Here is a 16,332-nt window from a genome sequence, read left to right on the forward strand (position 1 = left end):
AGCACACACTACTCCACTAGCTCTGTTTATCCAGCTGGGCCAATTAGCAATAATCCTTCCTCAGAGGAACCAAACTGCTTTCATTACTACGGTGTGAAGCCATTTACTGCTCACTCCATGAATAGCAGTTATCGAAGAGTCAAAAGTATTGTTTTGTTTTTGTTTTTTTTTTTTTTGTTTTTTTCCCGTGCAGCATCGCTACTCTTTTCATTCAACTGTGTAATGACAACTGAACATAATTGCGATCAATTGTGCAGAATTTTACAGTCAGATTTGCCAGATGTGGAGCCGCTGACAGCTTCCATCATGGCTGTTTATGACTTGCGTTGCGCCTTTCACCACTGCAAGTGTGCAGAGTGTTCGTGTCAGAGAAATGAAAAGTGGATTGAAAGCTGCTTGCCTTTCACACAGCTGCTTTCATACTGACGCCTACCGCTGGATGTATCGATCATAATTAAGCCTTGACAAAAGGAACGATGGATTATATTCTTTGAAAACTGTAAAGCTGAAGTTCTTTCCACCACAATTTGTTTGTTTGTTTGTGTTTATGTTTTGGCATCCGTGTAAAAATACATTAAAGGCTTTGATTTAATACTGAGTATTAAAGCCGTGCTGACATGTTGAAATAGATTGTTGGAGACGGCAACTCGATGGTTAGAAAACTCATTTTTAATGAAAGGTCAGAGGTCTGATCGGAGGCAGACACGCAGACCATTTAACAGCTGTGTGTCCTTGAGCCAGACAGCATCCTGGAACTGGTACCTGATCCCTCATTTTCCTCAAAGGCACATTGGCCAAGGCGTCAGCTAAAGGCCTGAATTGGAAATGTAAATGAGTGGATGCCATCTCTGCTCCATAAAGGCACAACCCTGTTATCTTAAATACCCCCCCCCCCCCCCCCCAGCCAAACTAACACCCAACCACAATCAGTATAAGAGCTTGATACGGTACCTTTATCATCCACTTTGCTACTCCTCATCCTGAAATCTACAATTTATACCTTCATTTGCATGATTTTTGTGACCCAGACTATGTTAACCTCCATTTAACGGAGCAGTTAACCTGGTTTGGACTTTCAGTTGTAACTGCTGGATAACTTCATTTATCCATAGTCAGCCATTTCCCCTTTTGTCCTCGTTCACTGTTCTTCTATAATTCATGAGTATAAAGGAAAACACTTCATCATGCTCTTTGCTTTCTGCACAAGTTTGTTTTGTTTTGTTTTTTTACTGTGAGAAGTTGTCAAAGTTCTCTGTCCCATTTCATGTAATTATAGAGTTATACTTGGCTGTGGCACACGATTTATGAGATATCAGCCCAAGACAAGTACATCCAGGAGTTTGGTCTGTCCTCTTCTGCCCTCTCCCCCTCTTCCATCAGGCTCTGCTCCGTCAGAGGACTGTCCTTGGCATCCGGACAGGGACACTGCATCATCACTGTTCAGCTCCAGGCAGGATAACACACAACAGATAGCAGACAATAAAACACCCACCACATTGTCTATAACATAAAGCATCTACAGAAAACAAGCACAGCACTGGAAGTACGGAGCTGCTTCGCTGTGGCTTTCTCATTCTGGCTTTTAGAGCTGTGGTCGATGTGGCTCCGTTGTGAAAAACACAATGCTCAATTCGATCTTCTCCTTTAAATGTGGCGTTGGGCTTTATGCAAATATTTGAGCATGCTTCCTCTGAGTATAACACACTCCTTTTTCACAAATGTTCCCTTGACAACCAAGTGCAGCAGCTTGAGAAACATGTTTTCTCATCTTGTCAGAAAAGAATTTATAGGAGGAATTTACCTCTGCAAGCCGCACCTTGAGTCCTGGCTTCTATAACGCATAAAATGTGTTTCCAAAACATCGGAGTGGGTATAAAAACAAAATACACTTTGCCGCCATGTTGAGAAAATTGGGCTTTCAGGTGCACTCTCTCTCTGTGACTGATTCCAATTGCTGGTTCAATCAGTAGTCTATTCTTCCGTCACCCGTTGCCCACACTGTTTGTAGCACATCTCTTCTCTGACTGTAACTTTTCCCTGTTTTCTTCTTTACAGTCTAATCTTTGTGTGTTTTACAAGAAATCAAATGTCTGCAAGCCTTTCTTTATGATAAGAGGACGCCTTTTCTGTTATAAACAGAGCACAGTGCTATATTTGCACCAAAAAATGATTTGTCCTCTGCAATTTTCAGGCACAGCGCACACTTTTATTACACAATCCATGTTTAAAGCATTGATATTCCCATAGAGCGAGGCTGGAAAGGGGGTTTATGTGCACCTAAGTGCTGCAGGTAGTGGCATAATTGGTAAAAAGGTATGCAACATTGAATGAATAGGCTGATTAGATTCCCTTTGTGTTTCGACTGCAGATGATTTACTTAAGAGTAAAGAGCAGAAATATAATATCTTTCTCTGCACTACGCTGCAAGAAACACAAATAAAAACATGATAATTAAAATTCGATTTGTGACCATGAATTAACAAGAAAGGTAGAAATATTTGCATCTTCAGATGAGTGTTAAGCAAAAAAAGGAAGTTTCAGTTGTTAGTGGAGAAAAAAAAAAAAAAGGCCCTGGACACGAACATGGATTAATTGCTCGGGTTTGGCAGCCAGGTTTCAGTGTCAGCAAGTTGTGAAAAGACTGGGGAATTTACATCACCAAAGACAATTTGTACATGAAGCATAACAGTGGAAATAGGACACATAAATCACATTAGCTGTAAGCCTGTGTCTGCCATCGATTACCTACAGGAAAACAAATGGGGGCGTTAAGCCTTCCCTTCCTTAAACATCCCCATCAGGGTCCTAACCACCAAATGGGAAACATGAAGTGGACAGACTAAGCTGCTCCCCATGGGGTTATTAGATCAGAGAGGGGAGGGGAGACAGCCCTCCGCCCCCTTAACTCCACACAGACATCCATGCCGAGGAGATGCAAGTCATTTCAGCCCCTGTAGCTCCTGTAGTAACTGTCGGTAACAAAGGAAAACCAGGAAGTGGATGACTGTAGTTTTGCAATATCTGACATGGCATCAGGTCAAATCTCTGACGAAGGAGTGTTGACTGCTTTTACAAGGGACTAGTGAATACAAAGCAGACTCGGATGTAACAGTATTTGCATTTGATTGATCTGGCTCAGCCTCCCATGTGGGTGGGCTGTGCAACAGAGAAGATGAGAAATTATTGCAACATTCCTACCACAATCAGAAAATCAGAGACATTTCAACATGTATTTATGCAGTCAGAGGCCTTATGGCTTCACAAACCATCACCACCAATCAACTCAAGCTCTCGTTGCATGCCAAAACAAACAGTGAACATTATCTGCGATTACATTTAAAACATTCCGTAGAAAGCATCAAACCTAAAGTTCAAGTGATGTTGTTATATAATGTAACGAGGCGGTGCTTGTGTCTTTCCAAAGGCCTCATTACACATAAACCACAGCGAGCGACGAGCTCCTGATCAGGTTTGTGTTTATGTAAGCCTCCCTCGGGTTGGGGGAAGGTGGGGTTGGTGGTGGTGGTGGAGGGGTCATACACTAAATGCATAATCATTCATGGCTCATACACGTCTTTCACTCTAAAAGTCAGTTTGAGATGAAAAACAGGAGAGCACTTCAATATTTCCTGCCCGGCATAAAAGACTCTCCAATGGTGAAAAAAAAAATTGAGATGGATTCACTTGACGTCAGTAATGTGTTTGAGGATTTATGCCTGGATCAGTAAAAAGTTTGCATCACCAACCGTAGAGAACTTTTTATTAAGAAGGAAAATAATAAACACCTTCCGTGTACTTCTGTTGTATCCATGTAGGAGGAGTGTGTGGGCGCTTTTATCTGCGGCACTTTCAGTGTTTACCAAAAAGCTAATTCGCTCACAGTTGGCGGCAGAATGGCGATAAATTTTGACCATCACAGTTAATGACAAACCAGAGTGACACTATCAGACTATCACAGTAAATTCAGGTGAGCGTTTTTATTTTTTATTACAGTGCTAAATCATCTGTCAACCATTTTTTTTTAGATTGCGCTTTTTTTAATCTTGAGATCAGACAGCTACTGCTCAGCATCTTAGATTAAGGAAGGCATTAAGGGAGATGAAATGGGTCTGGAATCCCAGTGGGTGGAGACACCGGGGTTGAAAACAGACAAACAGAAAGGCACAATCTCACACCTGATGAAGAAATCATTGCGTCATCTCACATATTTAGCAGATATTGGAAAAAAAAACCAAACCAACCCTAATCTTTTATTGTGTCTTTAATATTTCTACAACCTTCAACATGCCATCAACCTGTATGATTATGAATGTTGTCAGCTGTTGAAAACAGTGTGGATGTTTCCTTTCTGTACAGTAAATCCACCAGCGATCGCGCTGTGCAGTTAGTGTCACTCTGGGAGGCTGTTTTGATGAGCTAATTAAGCAGTACACTCTCCTAAAAGGCTTTTTGTTAACCTGTCGACACTGCACTCATACGCTCAATGATTTCTGATAAGCTCTGCAGCCACACAGAGTTGTTGTGGAGCGACTAAAACAAAATGGATTGTTAGAAATAGAAATAATACCGTGGAAGTTCTCCGTCACACATAGCTCTGGCTTCTTTGATAAAGTAAATGAAGTCGCAGCTTTTGTTCCTGTATTTCAGTGCACCCATGAAACCGCTATGTGCCGGAGCTGTGAGAGGAAATTTCTCTTTTCATGAATATACAGTAATGATAAACAACATGCTGTAAGCCAGAGGTGTGATTTTTAATGGGCTCACTTTAGGGCAGTGACTTATCAGGTGCTTTATTAGACTTTAGATCATTGAAGAATTTGTTTGTGTGGGCCTCTGTGCTTTCCTGACTCTGATTAATTCAACACAAAGCTTCAGTGATGTGGCCGTTTACCCAATAAATAATATTTGCACGTTCCCTGGAGAGTTATTGTGCACACAGAAGTGCATGGTGATAATTAAACCGTAATCGGAACGAAAAGATAAAAGATAAAGATAAAACATTTCCCAGGCTTTGCTTCTGTGTCAAGATCATTTGGAACGTAATTTTTTTATTTTTGTTTACAGATATCGCAATTACTAATCTGTTGTCTTCGTTTCCTGTTGCTGCATAGTCATGTTGTGTACATTTAATTTTCCATGCACCAGCTCTGAAGTCTTTGCCATTAAACAAACTACAACTCTAGTAGCTCAAAAAAGTTTTTTGTTTTTTTTTTTTTTTTACTCGGAGAAGTGAGCGTCACGAAAACCCAAAACTTCAGCTTCATGCAAGTAAATGGTGAGCACCAGCTTGCATCATTATGTTTGCTGTGAGGACGACTGCAGTAAACAAAAAGGCCATGACAAAGTTATCTTCATGGAAAACAGCACCACAGAACAGAACAAGTTCCTTTTCAAAAGCAATGAGCTGAGCTCGATACGTGAAAATATTCTGTGGCATGTTTCCCGACCCTGCTCACTGGGGATCTGCTAATTTGGGAAGTAATTTATAAAATGGCAGAAAGTGTAGAGCCCTGGCTCACCTTATCTTCCTGAGGACCACTGCTCAGTTAGCTTAATGAGGCAGTTTGGTTCTCGCCTCTGCACTGGTTTGCTTCTTTTATTTCGAGAGGTTGAACTTGGTGAGATAAACTTTGCTGAGCCCTCGGGGGGAACTATTTTTATGGAAACTAAGTCTTGCCATATGATGGTATCACGTGGTCGGTGTGGCCTGGAATATGTTGTGCATGTACAAGAGACTTTGAAAGATATTCCTGATACATTAATGCTTTGACAATATCTTACCTCATTTGGGAGCTAAACACGTTAGCAGTATGTGCCAGCCTGTCTCCAGAGCTCTTAGAAGACGCAGCTTGGTAAATGGCTGCACTAATGTTGCGGCATGACTGGCAGTAGCCATTAATCACACCGCGCGTGGAGGATGGGTTTGTTTCATAATCATTACTATAGCTTTTCCTATTGTGCCTATTTTCTAAAATCTATGTAGTATAGTAACGAGCTGAGGTGGTGGAACACTAGAAAGATCGTAAATAAACTGTAATGTGACTGGAGATATATACATATATATATTTAAATTACAAAAAAATCTGTGGACCGTCAATGTTATTGAGTTTTATTGGGTGAAATTCTTCAGTGGAGGAAAAAGCAGAAGAGGATTTCAAGTTTATGCTGCAACTCAGAGGAAAAACAGCTTTGATGAATTGAACATGTGGAAGTTACAAAATTATAATTGATCCCGGCTGACAGTGTGTGACCAGTTGGATTAAATTCCAGCGCTGAAGCAAAGCCTGCTTCTGTGCCATCCTCCTTCCTTTTTCTTTTACCCAAACCTTCTGTCAAACCACGACCAGCCACATCTTCTAATCCCAACTTTACCATTATCCACCCTGTTATTTCTGCCTCCTCCAGAGCGCTGCTATCTGAACCTTAACTCTGCCTACTTGTTAGCAGAGCTCTGCCTGCCATACCGTTGGCATTGATGGCTACCACTCAAATAATTTTCTAATTTTTGAAACAATGGCTCAATTATTCCAAACAGGGATGGACAAATGTAACCCTTTCCCTGAAATTGGCAACCAACCATTAGAGCATCCCAAATGACAATTGCTCATTAGGCAAATATATGCAATTTAAAATACTGTCACGGGCTGTCTCCAGGGTACTGGACCATGTGAGAGGGATTAACAGGAGTCTTGTGTCTGCCTGGTACATGCAGGTTAAAGCCACATCTTCACGCTGAATGTCAGAATCATTTAGTCATGTAATGCTGTTACAGCTGCTATTAGTCTTATTGTGTTATATTATGAGAAAATGCGACTGGACTGTTTGACCCACTGAGGAAACAAGGAATAAGGTTAAAGGAATTAATAAATATATTCATCACATCACCCATTTTGGCTGTTTAGACCTTATTTAGAATGAGGCCTAACTGATGTAGTAAATACAAGATATAGCACCGTCTCTGGTTTATGTTAGCTGGAGTTCTGTGACGCAGGTTACTTTAATGTAAGCTGTGTCACGTACTCCTCCAACTTCGAATGTTAACCTCCCACTGTAAGCAGCAGATAATTTTAGCTCATCTTTTAGCAGAAAGGTCAAATGAATACATTCCTTAATCTTTTTCTTTCTAGAAAAGCTGATTTAGATCAGCGATGGTATTCAAATTCAACATTATAATGAAAGTCATTGATTAACAATGAAGTCCTGGCTTAACAACAGAAGGAAAGCTAGCTAACTAGGACATTAATGCAGCACAAATACACCTAGGAGATCATTTAATATTCTGCAAAATACTAAAGAAATATTCCTCTTTCGTGTTTATTTTTTGGCCTGTGAATGGGATGTGCTCGCTGGCTCCACTGCAGCACCATCCTCCATCTCTAGGCAGGAGAAATAGCTGGTGGTGGGGGAGGCGAGGCAGGGTGGCAGAGGGATTGGGGGAGTGCTTTGAAATTCCAGGAAGATTCGGTTTCAAACCAGAGTTGTCAGAAAAATTTTTGGAAAGCCAGAAATTAGTTTTGTGTAATTCCAGAGAGAGAAGGAGAAAATAGGGGAGAAAATGATTGCTCCAAATTGGAGTGGAAGCAGGTGGAGTGAGATTTGGTTTTGAAAAGCTCAGCAACAACAATAATCAGGTCGCAGCAGTGAGGATACCGCTGCTGATGCTAATGAACAGCTTTTGAAGACCCGTGCAGGTATAATATGGTCAGCTGCTGTTAAAATAGTAAAAGAAAGTTTTACCAGATTTAAGGGAGCAAAATTCAAAAAGGATTCCCGCTTTGAATTTGCTCCAGGCAGCAGAATATGATTGCAACTATTAAACCATTTAATTTGACTGTGAGCTGCTTGTTGTGCACAAGTCACGTTCTCTGGGAAAATGTGCCACGCTTCTCAAAACAATGTATTTGGGTCAGTCAGTACTTGCAGTCCTGTGAGAGGCAGAGGGACGCCACCCAAAGGCACAGGCACTGAGGCGCCGATAAACATAACCAGTGAGGTTTTTTTGGCCACGATGCTGTGCCAGTGCATTTTTAAATGAATTGGAAATGAGATGGAAGCTGGGCCAATGCAGAAATTTTGACCACCCATCAAAATCTCCACTGTCCTGTGCCAGAGGCATTTGGTGCTGGATAGATGTGGGAAAAACAAGATTGATACACATGCAACAAGAGACAAGGACTAGTTTGGGCGGGTAGTCTGTTCAAACCAGTTTTGAGTAGGTGTGTTTCAATTGCATACAGTCACGAGATTTATAGAAATTATTCACTAATGCAATTTCTATGTGTGGGTTTTTTGTTTAGTTAGTTTTTGTTTTGTTTTTTTTTTGCAAGAGAAGGATACTATTGTTTCAGCTTTCTTTGTGTGTGAGTCTTGCAAGAGGCATTTAGTCTTGCCTCATCGGGGGGGTGGATGGAGGAAACACACAGGAATAGCCAGTCATCAGAAGAGCATTTGAACACCTCATTTTAGCCCAAAAGATGCAGAAGGGGAGGGAGGGTGGAATTGAAAAGGAGGCCTGCCCTACATTTTTGAGATTCTATTTCTCAAAAATGATGCTGGAGGAGAGTGCGGAGTAGTCTGCCCTGCAGTTGATGCAGAAACCATTTCCTCTTTTCATGATCCCTCCGGCTCCAAAAAGAACCTCATTCTGGTCTCATTCAATGGGAGGGGGGAGAAAAAGAAAGGAAAATCATGAGTTGTCTTCACATGCAGTATTTTCACCTGTGAGGAAGTCCACCATCCAAGGCTCTCCTTGATACTGTGTCCCATACTGACACTGGGAGATTTTTTTTTTTTTTTTTTTTTGTTTTGCTGCTGCAGCTACTGGCCTCCCCCCCTCCCTCCTTGTGCTGCATCTGGCGGCTCTTTGTCTAGCTGGACTCCTCAGCTTTCACATATTGTTTTCAGAGACTGAGTTATTAGAGAAAAGTCAGCATGAAAAGTCCTGTTCTTCGCGTCACCCTGGCAGAGAGCATAAAGAGATGTACGTTTCCTGCACTGGCTGAAGGGAAAACGTCTGAATAGCTGTTGTTTCTCTCTACGAAGGAGTCTGATATTTGCTTTGAGACAGTGGAAGCTTTTGATTAAAGTGAGTGTCCCATTTATACATTTTACCACACAAAGAGATTTCTGTATATTTTGTTAAATATATGCAATGCCATCTGTTTGTGTTATCAGCTGCTTCAGTCAGTCTGGCACTTGCATCATACGAAGACTAATCTCCAGAGGGAGGCAGGGGTGATAAAGGGGCTGAAATTTTTTGTCAAAAACTCGAGAGCTGCCTTCCTGCCATGGACAGTCTTTAATGGGCCCACCTCTGCTCTTAGAACGACACTTGCCAAGTGTAAATGTGCACTAAGCGTATCTTAATCACACAACTTAGTGCTTCTTTACAAACTCCTAATTCTCACAGTATTCAGTGGAAAAACTCCATTAAACCTGTCTGTAATGTCAAAACCTTTAATTTCACACAGCAACTGACTGTGGTTGGAAATATTTATTCATCTTTTCATAGGCTAACAAGTCTAGAAACACATTAGGCCCGGGGACGTAGCCCAGAGGCTCCACATTTGAACTCCAGCGCAGCGCTTTAGCCGATCCCAAGCCTGGAGAAAAAAATCTGTCACAGAGCTGACTTGCTGTGGTGACCTCACACAGGGAAAAATAAATAAATAAATTTATGGTAAAAATATTCTAATCCTCCTTTCTGGGCTGCCCTACTTCCCATCATTTCAATGAGCTCACCGTCAAATTAACACCCATTATTTGCCCGTCATCTCTACAGCTCTTTTACCATCATCAGAGGGAATTATTTGGTACCTCGGTGGGGTTACCAACCACGGCCCGCAATCAGGATATCACAGCTTTTACATAATGGGGTCCAGAGCTGGTGCCACGGCTTTAGAGGGATGCTGCCAGGGATTAAAATCAGCCTTTTGTCAAACTGCTTCTCTGTAACAATTCCATTTGATTAAAAAAAACATAAAAATATAACTTGGCAGGGGCAATGTCTTGCTCAACGATGATACGGTTATGTTACACTCCACATCACAGATGTTGTTAAATGAGCCTGAATGATGATTTTTATCAGCATGCACAGTGGATCCATTAAACCTAGTATGGATAGAAAACCACAGAATTAGTCCACAGGATCTCAGACTGTCATGGAAAATGTGGAAAGGTGTTGTAATGCAAGTTAAAGTGGTGGTGAGTTTGGTTTTGTTTACGTAACAGAGGCGGTTGAAAACCACTGTCCTCATCCATCCATCCATTCATCCATCCATCCATCCATTCATTCATTCATTCATATTCTGCCACTGCGCCTGCACTTATTGATGTTATTGACAAATTTTGACAAATGGCTTCAAAGTGAACGCACAACGTGCTCCTTCCATCAATCACCTGCTGAGCTGAACCAGTCAGATCTGCCAACATGTCATTTCACTAGATGACAGTCCCACTCACTAAATATGTGAACTTTGTTGTGTGATGAGGGGATTCTGCTCGGTTCCCTTGACACTCAATAGCGCACTGTGTCATTGTATGTGTGGGTGTGTGTGTTTGTTTGTTTTGACCATGTAAAACTTGCTGTCCTGCTAATTATATTACAGCCAATAATTAGTTTGTCTTGTTTCATTAGAACGTCTCAGTGTCTGGGAGATCAGCCCTGTTACACCAGCGGTTCCCCTACAGAAGTAAGCCGTGAAGTATTTAAATGACAACAATTACACAGCATTTAGCAAGAGTGCCCTGCCAACATTAATCCGCACTTTTACAAGACTATAAATGCACTTTCAGATTTAGGCCAGACAAATCTTTAGAGATGGGGGCGGGTGGGAGTGGAGGGTGGAAACTGACTCTGTTCATTGACAATACAAGTAAGGGGGTAAGTAGTTTATGGGAGTGCATCCAATTTGGCCAAATGTGGGATATTGCAGCATGCATATCTGAAGCAGGGCTCCTCAACACACTGGCAACAAATAATGGAGCATTACTTACTTTGATTAACACCACATAGATTACTGTTCAGTACGTCCCACTGAGAGAGTCTGCACTGAAGAAATATGGAAACAATTTACTGCACATGTCTGTCTCATGTATAAGCAATGAGATGAAAACATAAAATGAAAACATCAGCAGTACGTCAAAGTGCAGGGTGATTATTCAGGTCATTCAGATGAGCATGACCCAAATGCATATTGATAAATCTAATTCTAAAATGGCTTCCAAACAATAAACGAATAAATAAAATAAACCACGCTGAACACACTAAACAAAGCAATGAATAAATATTCTACCTGAAAGCAATGGAACGTGGCAGGAAGCTGAGATTAAGGGAAGAGTGCTCAGTCATTTCATAATCCCAAATGCATCCAGAAAATGTGCAGCTGGGTCCTGGAGGTTGAGGCCTCCCCTGAGTATCTGTGGCGTCAGCCTTTTTTTTTTTTTTTTTTTTTTTGGTCGTCAACGCGCTGTGGAATCAATTTATCCACTGGCTGTTCATCTACGTCTACATTTTTCAATTAATTTAAGCACCTGCATTCTAAAGCCCTCAAAAATAATTTTTGTCACCCTGTTTTTGTTTTGATTGGATGTCATCGGCAGTCAGGGGAAATTTAGGAACGTTAAAGATTTTTAGGGCCACCAGCAAACATGGAGCAGGAACACGGCATAGCTAAATTCAGAAGCTCTAAAGAATGAATTCTTTTTATGGCGGGTGCTGGACTGTAAGTCCGTAAGGAATCAGAAGACATCCAAGTTAAAAAAATATTTTTCAGTGCTTGACATCATAATAAACCAAGTTGTTTGGGATGTTTAGTTCCACTTGGGGAGCCCAGCTAATTACTAAAGCATTGTAAAAACCTTATAAACCTAATAATTATCTGTGTGTATATATATATATATAGGGTTAGGGTTTATTTTATTTTATTTTATTTTATTTTATTTATTATTTCTGATATTCCCACGTATTTTTCTGTATGCATAAACCTTAATTTAACTTTTACTTTGTTTGCGTTGTTTATTTTATCTATACATTCTATCTGTGTTATAACTCTAATTATAGTAATATTTCTATTTCTATTCCAAAGCACCTGTAACAAAGCAAATTTCCCCTGTGGATTAATAAAGTACTTCTGATCCTGATTTTTGATTGGAAAAAGTAGTAAAGCCAACGCATTCCAAACAAACACTGGATGGAAACAAAAATCAAACTTTTGTGCTTGAAATTCTGTGAAGGTCCTGGCTAAAAGTCCTTGAGACAGGAAAAAAAAAAGAGTTGACAAAGTGCTCTTATCGTTGATCTGAGTCAAAAACTGGCCTCTGGAGCCGGGAAAAGAAAAAATGTGCAGCGTAATAAGAGGCCTGTTTACAGTCCGGCCCCTAAAGGTTTGGGGGCCGGACCATCTCGTGCTCCATCTCGTCCATGTTTTCAGCTTTAACGAACGATGATGACGGAGCACGTTGTCTTTCCGAGAATGAATCAGAGAGGCAATAAAAAAGTAAGACCTTAAGGTGAGCCTTGTTAACATTTTAAAGATGCAATAACACATTCCTTCTCTCACAAACAAAAAAGCTGAATGCATAAGTAAAGAGATGCCCCCCCCCCCCCCCCCCCCCCCCCCCGTTTTGCTGCTACAGCTTTTCTCGATGTGGGGCCAGATGTATAAATTCCATACACACACACACTAAGACCACACCACCTCCTGCATATGAATCTTTATTTATGAACCCGATGGATCCCCTCACACATTCTTCTCACTGTACGTTCATGTGTGTTTTGTGGAGCGAGACAAATTAGATAAAGTGAAGTGAAATTTGAAATTAAGAGGAGAAAACAGAATTTAACATAAATCAAAGCAGCCAGCTTGAATTCATTACTCCCATTATTATTTGACAAGTCAATTTGTGGTTTGTGCTCACTGAGTCGTTTCATATATTCTCATTATTTATTGTGCCATATTGTGTAGACTGTTGTGTATACTATTTTTTTAATATGTGCTTATCACTGTTTTGGCGCTTAATGAAGACATGTGTGGGCTTTGCTCATTTATTCCTCTAAAGTTTACTGATGAGCTCAGTTTGTGATGTGACAATCAAGTTGTTTTGTTCTCTTTTTTCTGCTGTTTCTTTCTCAGCCCCCCTAAGACAATAATTTTGTCTGCAAAGTGATGGATTGTCTTCAACCATTTACAGCCAACTGTGAGAGTGGAAATGAGCCAGTTGTTTTTGTGCACACATAGTTTCATTCGGTGTCACATATGGTAAATAATGTTGAGTGATGTTGGAAAAATGAAAAAGATGGAATGGTGTATATATATATTCGCTCACAAAGGGATAATCATTTAGCAAAAGTAATCTAGTCTGAAAATTTTAACAACTCAAACGAATTTGGGCGGAATATTTGAGCCGTTTTGCTTTTGCAAGCACACAGCACTCAACAGGAAACTTGGGAAAACTCAAATGGGCTTGAGAGGTTTTTTTTTTTTATCTTTCAAACAGCCCACACTCAGGCTAGTTCCTCATAAAGGCGGGTAAATGTGTGAGTGCTCTGGAGAAAATGAGACGAACTGCATGCCTCATGTAACTTTGACTGCAATGGTTTCTCCCCTGTCTACAAATCTGTTGAAAGTGTAAAACTGTGTGTTTATATGGAGCTCTTCTGTTGCCTGAAAGTGTTTTTGATTTTTTTTTTTTTTCTCCCCCCCCTCCAGCCAAAAGCCAACTACTAATAACCTGGACCGGCTATTCAGGCTGCGCTAAGGGAGCTGATAATGGCCGCAGTCACGGACTGTCAACGAGAGCAGGTAATGCCTGCGTGTCACCTTATTGTGATAATGTTCAGCTGCTGCTGAAGCCATTCCAGGCCACGGCAGATGAGCGCCAAGCACACTTAAACTGAAATGACCAACCTTTTTGTCCACACTGTGTGCAGTAATTACCAAACCGTTATCCAGTCAGCTCTTCTTCTTAAAACACTGAACACTTCTCAAACCACAACAGTAAATATTTGAACAGGTATTTGTTCAAATATTTCTTCCAGCTGTTAACAACCTTCGGATAATTTCTGTTCATGGTCCAGGTTTTACCTCGCTAATGCACTTTTCCTGCATTCCCTGCCCTTTTTTTTTTTTTTTTACTTTTTCTTTTTTTCTTTATTCGGTAAAACATTGTATTTGAACCCACACACATGTAGCTCCATTAAAAAGGGCTTTCCTTCAGGGTGCAGACATCCCTTTCAACTTGAACTCAGTCTTTATTTTGCATATATATTTAACATTTCAGCTTACTCATTAACACTCGTCAAATCTGTAACTGCTCTGCGTGAGGCTGCGAGGCCTGCTGACTGCTGCCTGCAACTCTCTGCCATTCATTTATCCCCTCACATACAGTATGTGTCTTCATTAGCATCACCAAGAAATATCCCTAATTTACAATGAGTAGTCTTGTAGACTATAGCTTCTCAATTTGACACGTGATACATGACAGTGTTAGTTAATCCTTAAACCAGGCGTTTTATTTAATATGGCAATTTTCCAAAGGAAAAAAAAAAACTGCTCTAGAGAGTCTTGCCAGGCAGACTCCATTAGAGTCTGCCTGGCAAATCAATATGAGATACATATGATATCCAGTCATCAGTTTTGGCTGGCAGAGGGCGATTCTCACCATCTGATCCAGCAGGAGAAGAAATTGGTCTTCTGAGACAAATTGGACGAAGTCACATTCTTTAAAAATGCTGAAGAAAAGCTGATGAAAGAAATGGGGAAATGTGGAGGGACGAGATGAGCAGAGAGGGATGTGGAAGAAGTGGAGGGGGGGGGTCTAAAGTGACATCTCCCTGTTGTTTTTAAAAACAGCAGGGAGATAGATGGCCTGCTGAGCACTTCAGATGCCACATTGTACCCATACAGCTTCATTCAAGTAGGTAGAGAAAGAAGAGAATTTTAATAGAGACATAAAACTTCACAGAAGGTGTTTGATACTCTGGCATGATATAGATTTGCATATTCTGAAGCTGTTCTTTCTTTTTGACTCAGTGGCTGCTGAGCTCATAATCCCTGAGCATGAATCCACAACTCCTGGAGTAGAATCTGAGCACATGTGGCTCGTAAGATTGGCCCCAATCAGCGCCTGGTTGAATCAATACAGAGGCAGCGATATGATGCAACCATTGGTATTTATTCACCAACACATATATCTCCAAACCCGGCGCAGAAATATGGGATCTGCAGCCGCAGCATGGTGCTGTCCAGCCTGTTTGTTCTGTGTGGGAGCCTTTTATACTCAGCTGAAGGTAATCAGCCCGGACTACAGTGCAGCAAAGGGCTGCATTAAACATCATCGCACCACTCCTTTAACCATAAGCAGCAGGAGCAGGTTTCTACACCACCCCGCTGCCAATCAGCCAAATGGTCCAGTCCCTGCACTGCAAATAGATTATCACATGCATTTGGGACCCTTTTGCCTGGAGATTGTAAGATAGAGAGATAAGTATTAATGTTCAGTCCAACGTGACATTATATTGCACTTACTCTATATTGCTCTCAGTCATTTTGCACTTCTCTTATGTGTATTGCACTTGCCCATGATCATACCAGCCCCAAACATCTTCTTCTCCTCCCCAATGTGGAGCTCGTCCAGGGCTGATTGACCAATTCTGTTAGATCAGGAAGACTTCAAAATGCATTATCAATAGATACTCAAATCATGACTGTTCCTTCTGTGCAAAAATCTGGAGAGCAAATATGCTGTGCAAACAATCAATAAATCACTCGAGGTAGAATGTATGTGCAAAATAGTGCTCAGGATTTTCAGTAAAGGAGGGCGTCTTCACTACATGGCTGCACACAACCAGGTTCCTCAGACCCTAGAAGGTACTGAGCTAACGGCTGTAGTGCAGGAGGGATCAGAAAAAAAAAGGGGGGGTGGATATGCGTTTTCCATTTGTTCTGCTGTGGAGTGAAGAAGCAGCAGGTTTGGAAAGAGACACGTGTTGTTTGTTTTGTGGTTGTTTTGAGCCTATTGTCTCTCTCAGATCATTTAGTCTCTTTGAAGGCATTTATTTGCAGTCACTTTACATCTTTATGTTGTAATTTTGTGTCTGTTTTTGCGCCCCTGAGGTGTCATTTTGTGATTTTTTATTTATTTATTTATTTAATTTTTTTAAGTATTTTGTTCTAGTTTGGATGACTTTCAGATGAGAAGGATGCCTGAGCTGGGCTCTTCAAGGATCTATTAATGGTCACTACTGTGTCACCTTCAGGAGCAGCTCTTTTGTGGGGAAGGACTTTGTATTTATATCTTACTCCAAAGTAATCGTTCACTTCAGCCTTTTCT

Source organism: Echeneis naucrates, chromosome 15 (assembly GCF_900963305.1).
Source record: "Echeneis naucrates chromosome 15, fEcheNa1.1, whole genome shotgun sequence".
NCBI classification, from domain to species: domain Eukaryota; kingdom Metazoa; phylum Chordata; class Actinopteri; order Carangiformes; family Echeneidae; genus Echeneis; species Echeneis naucrates.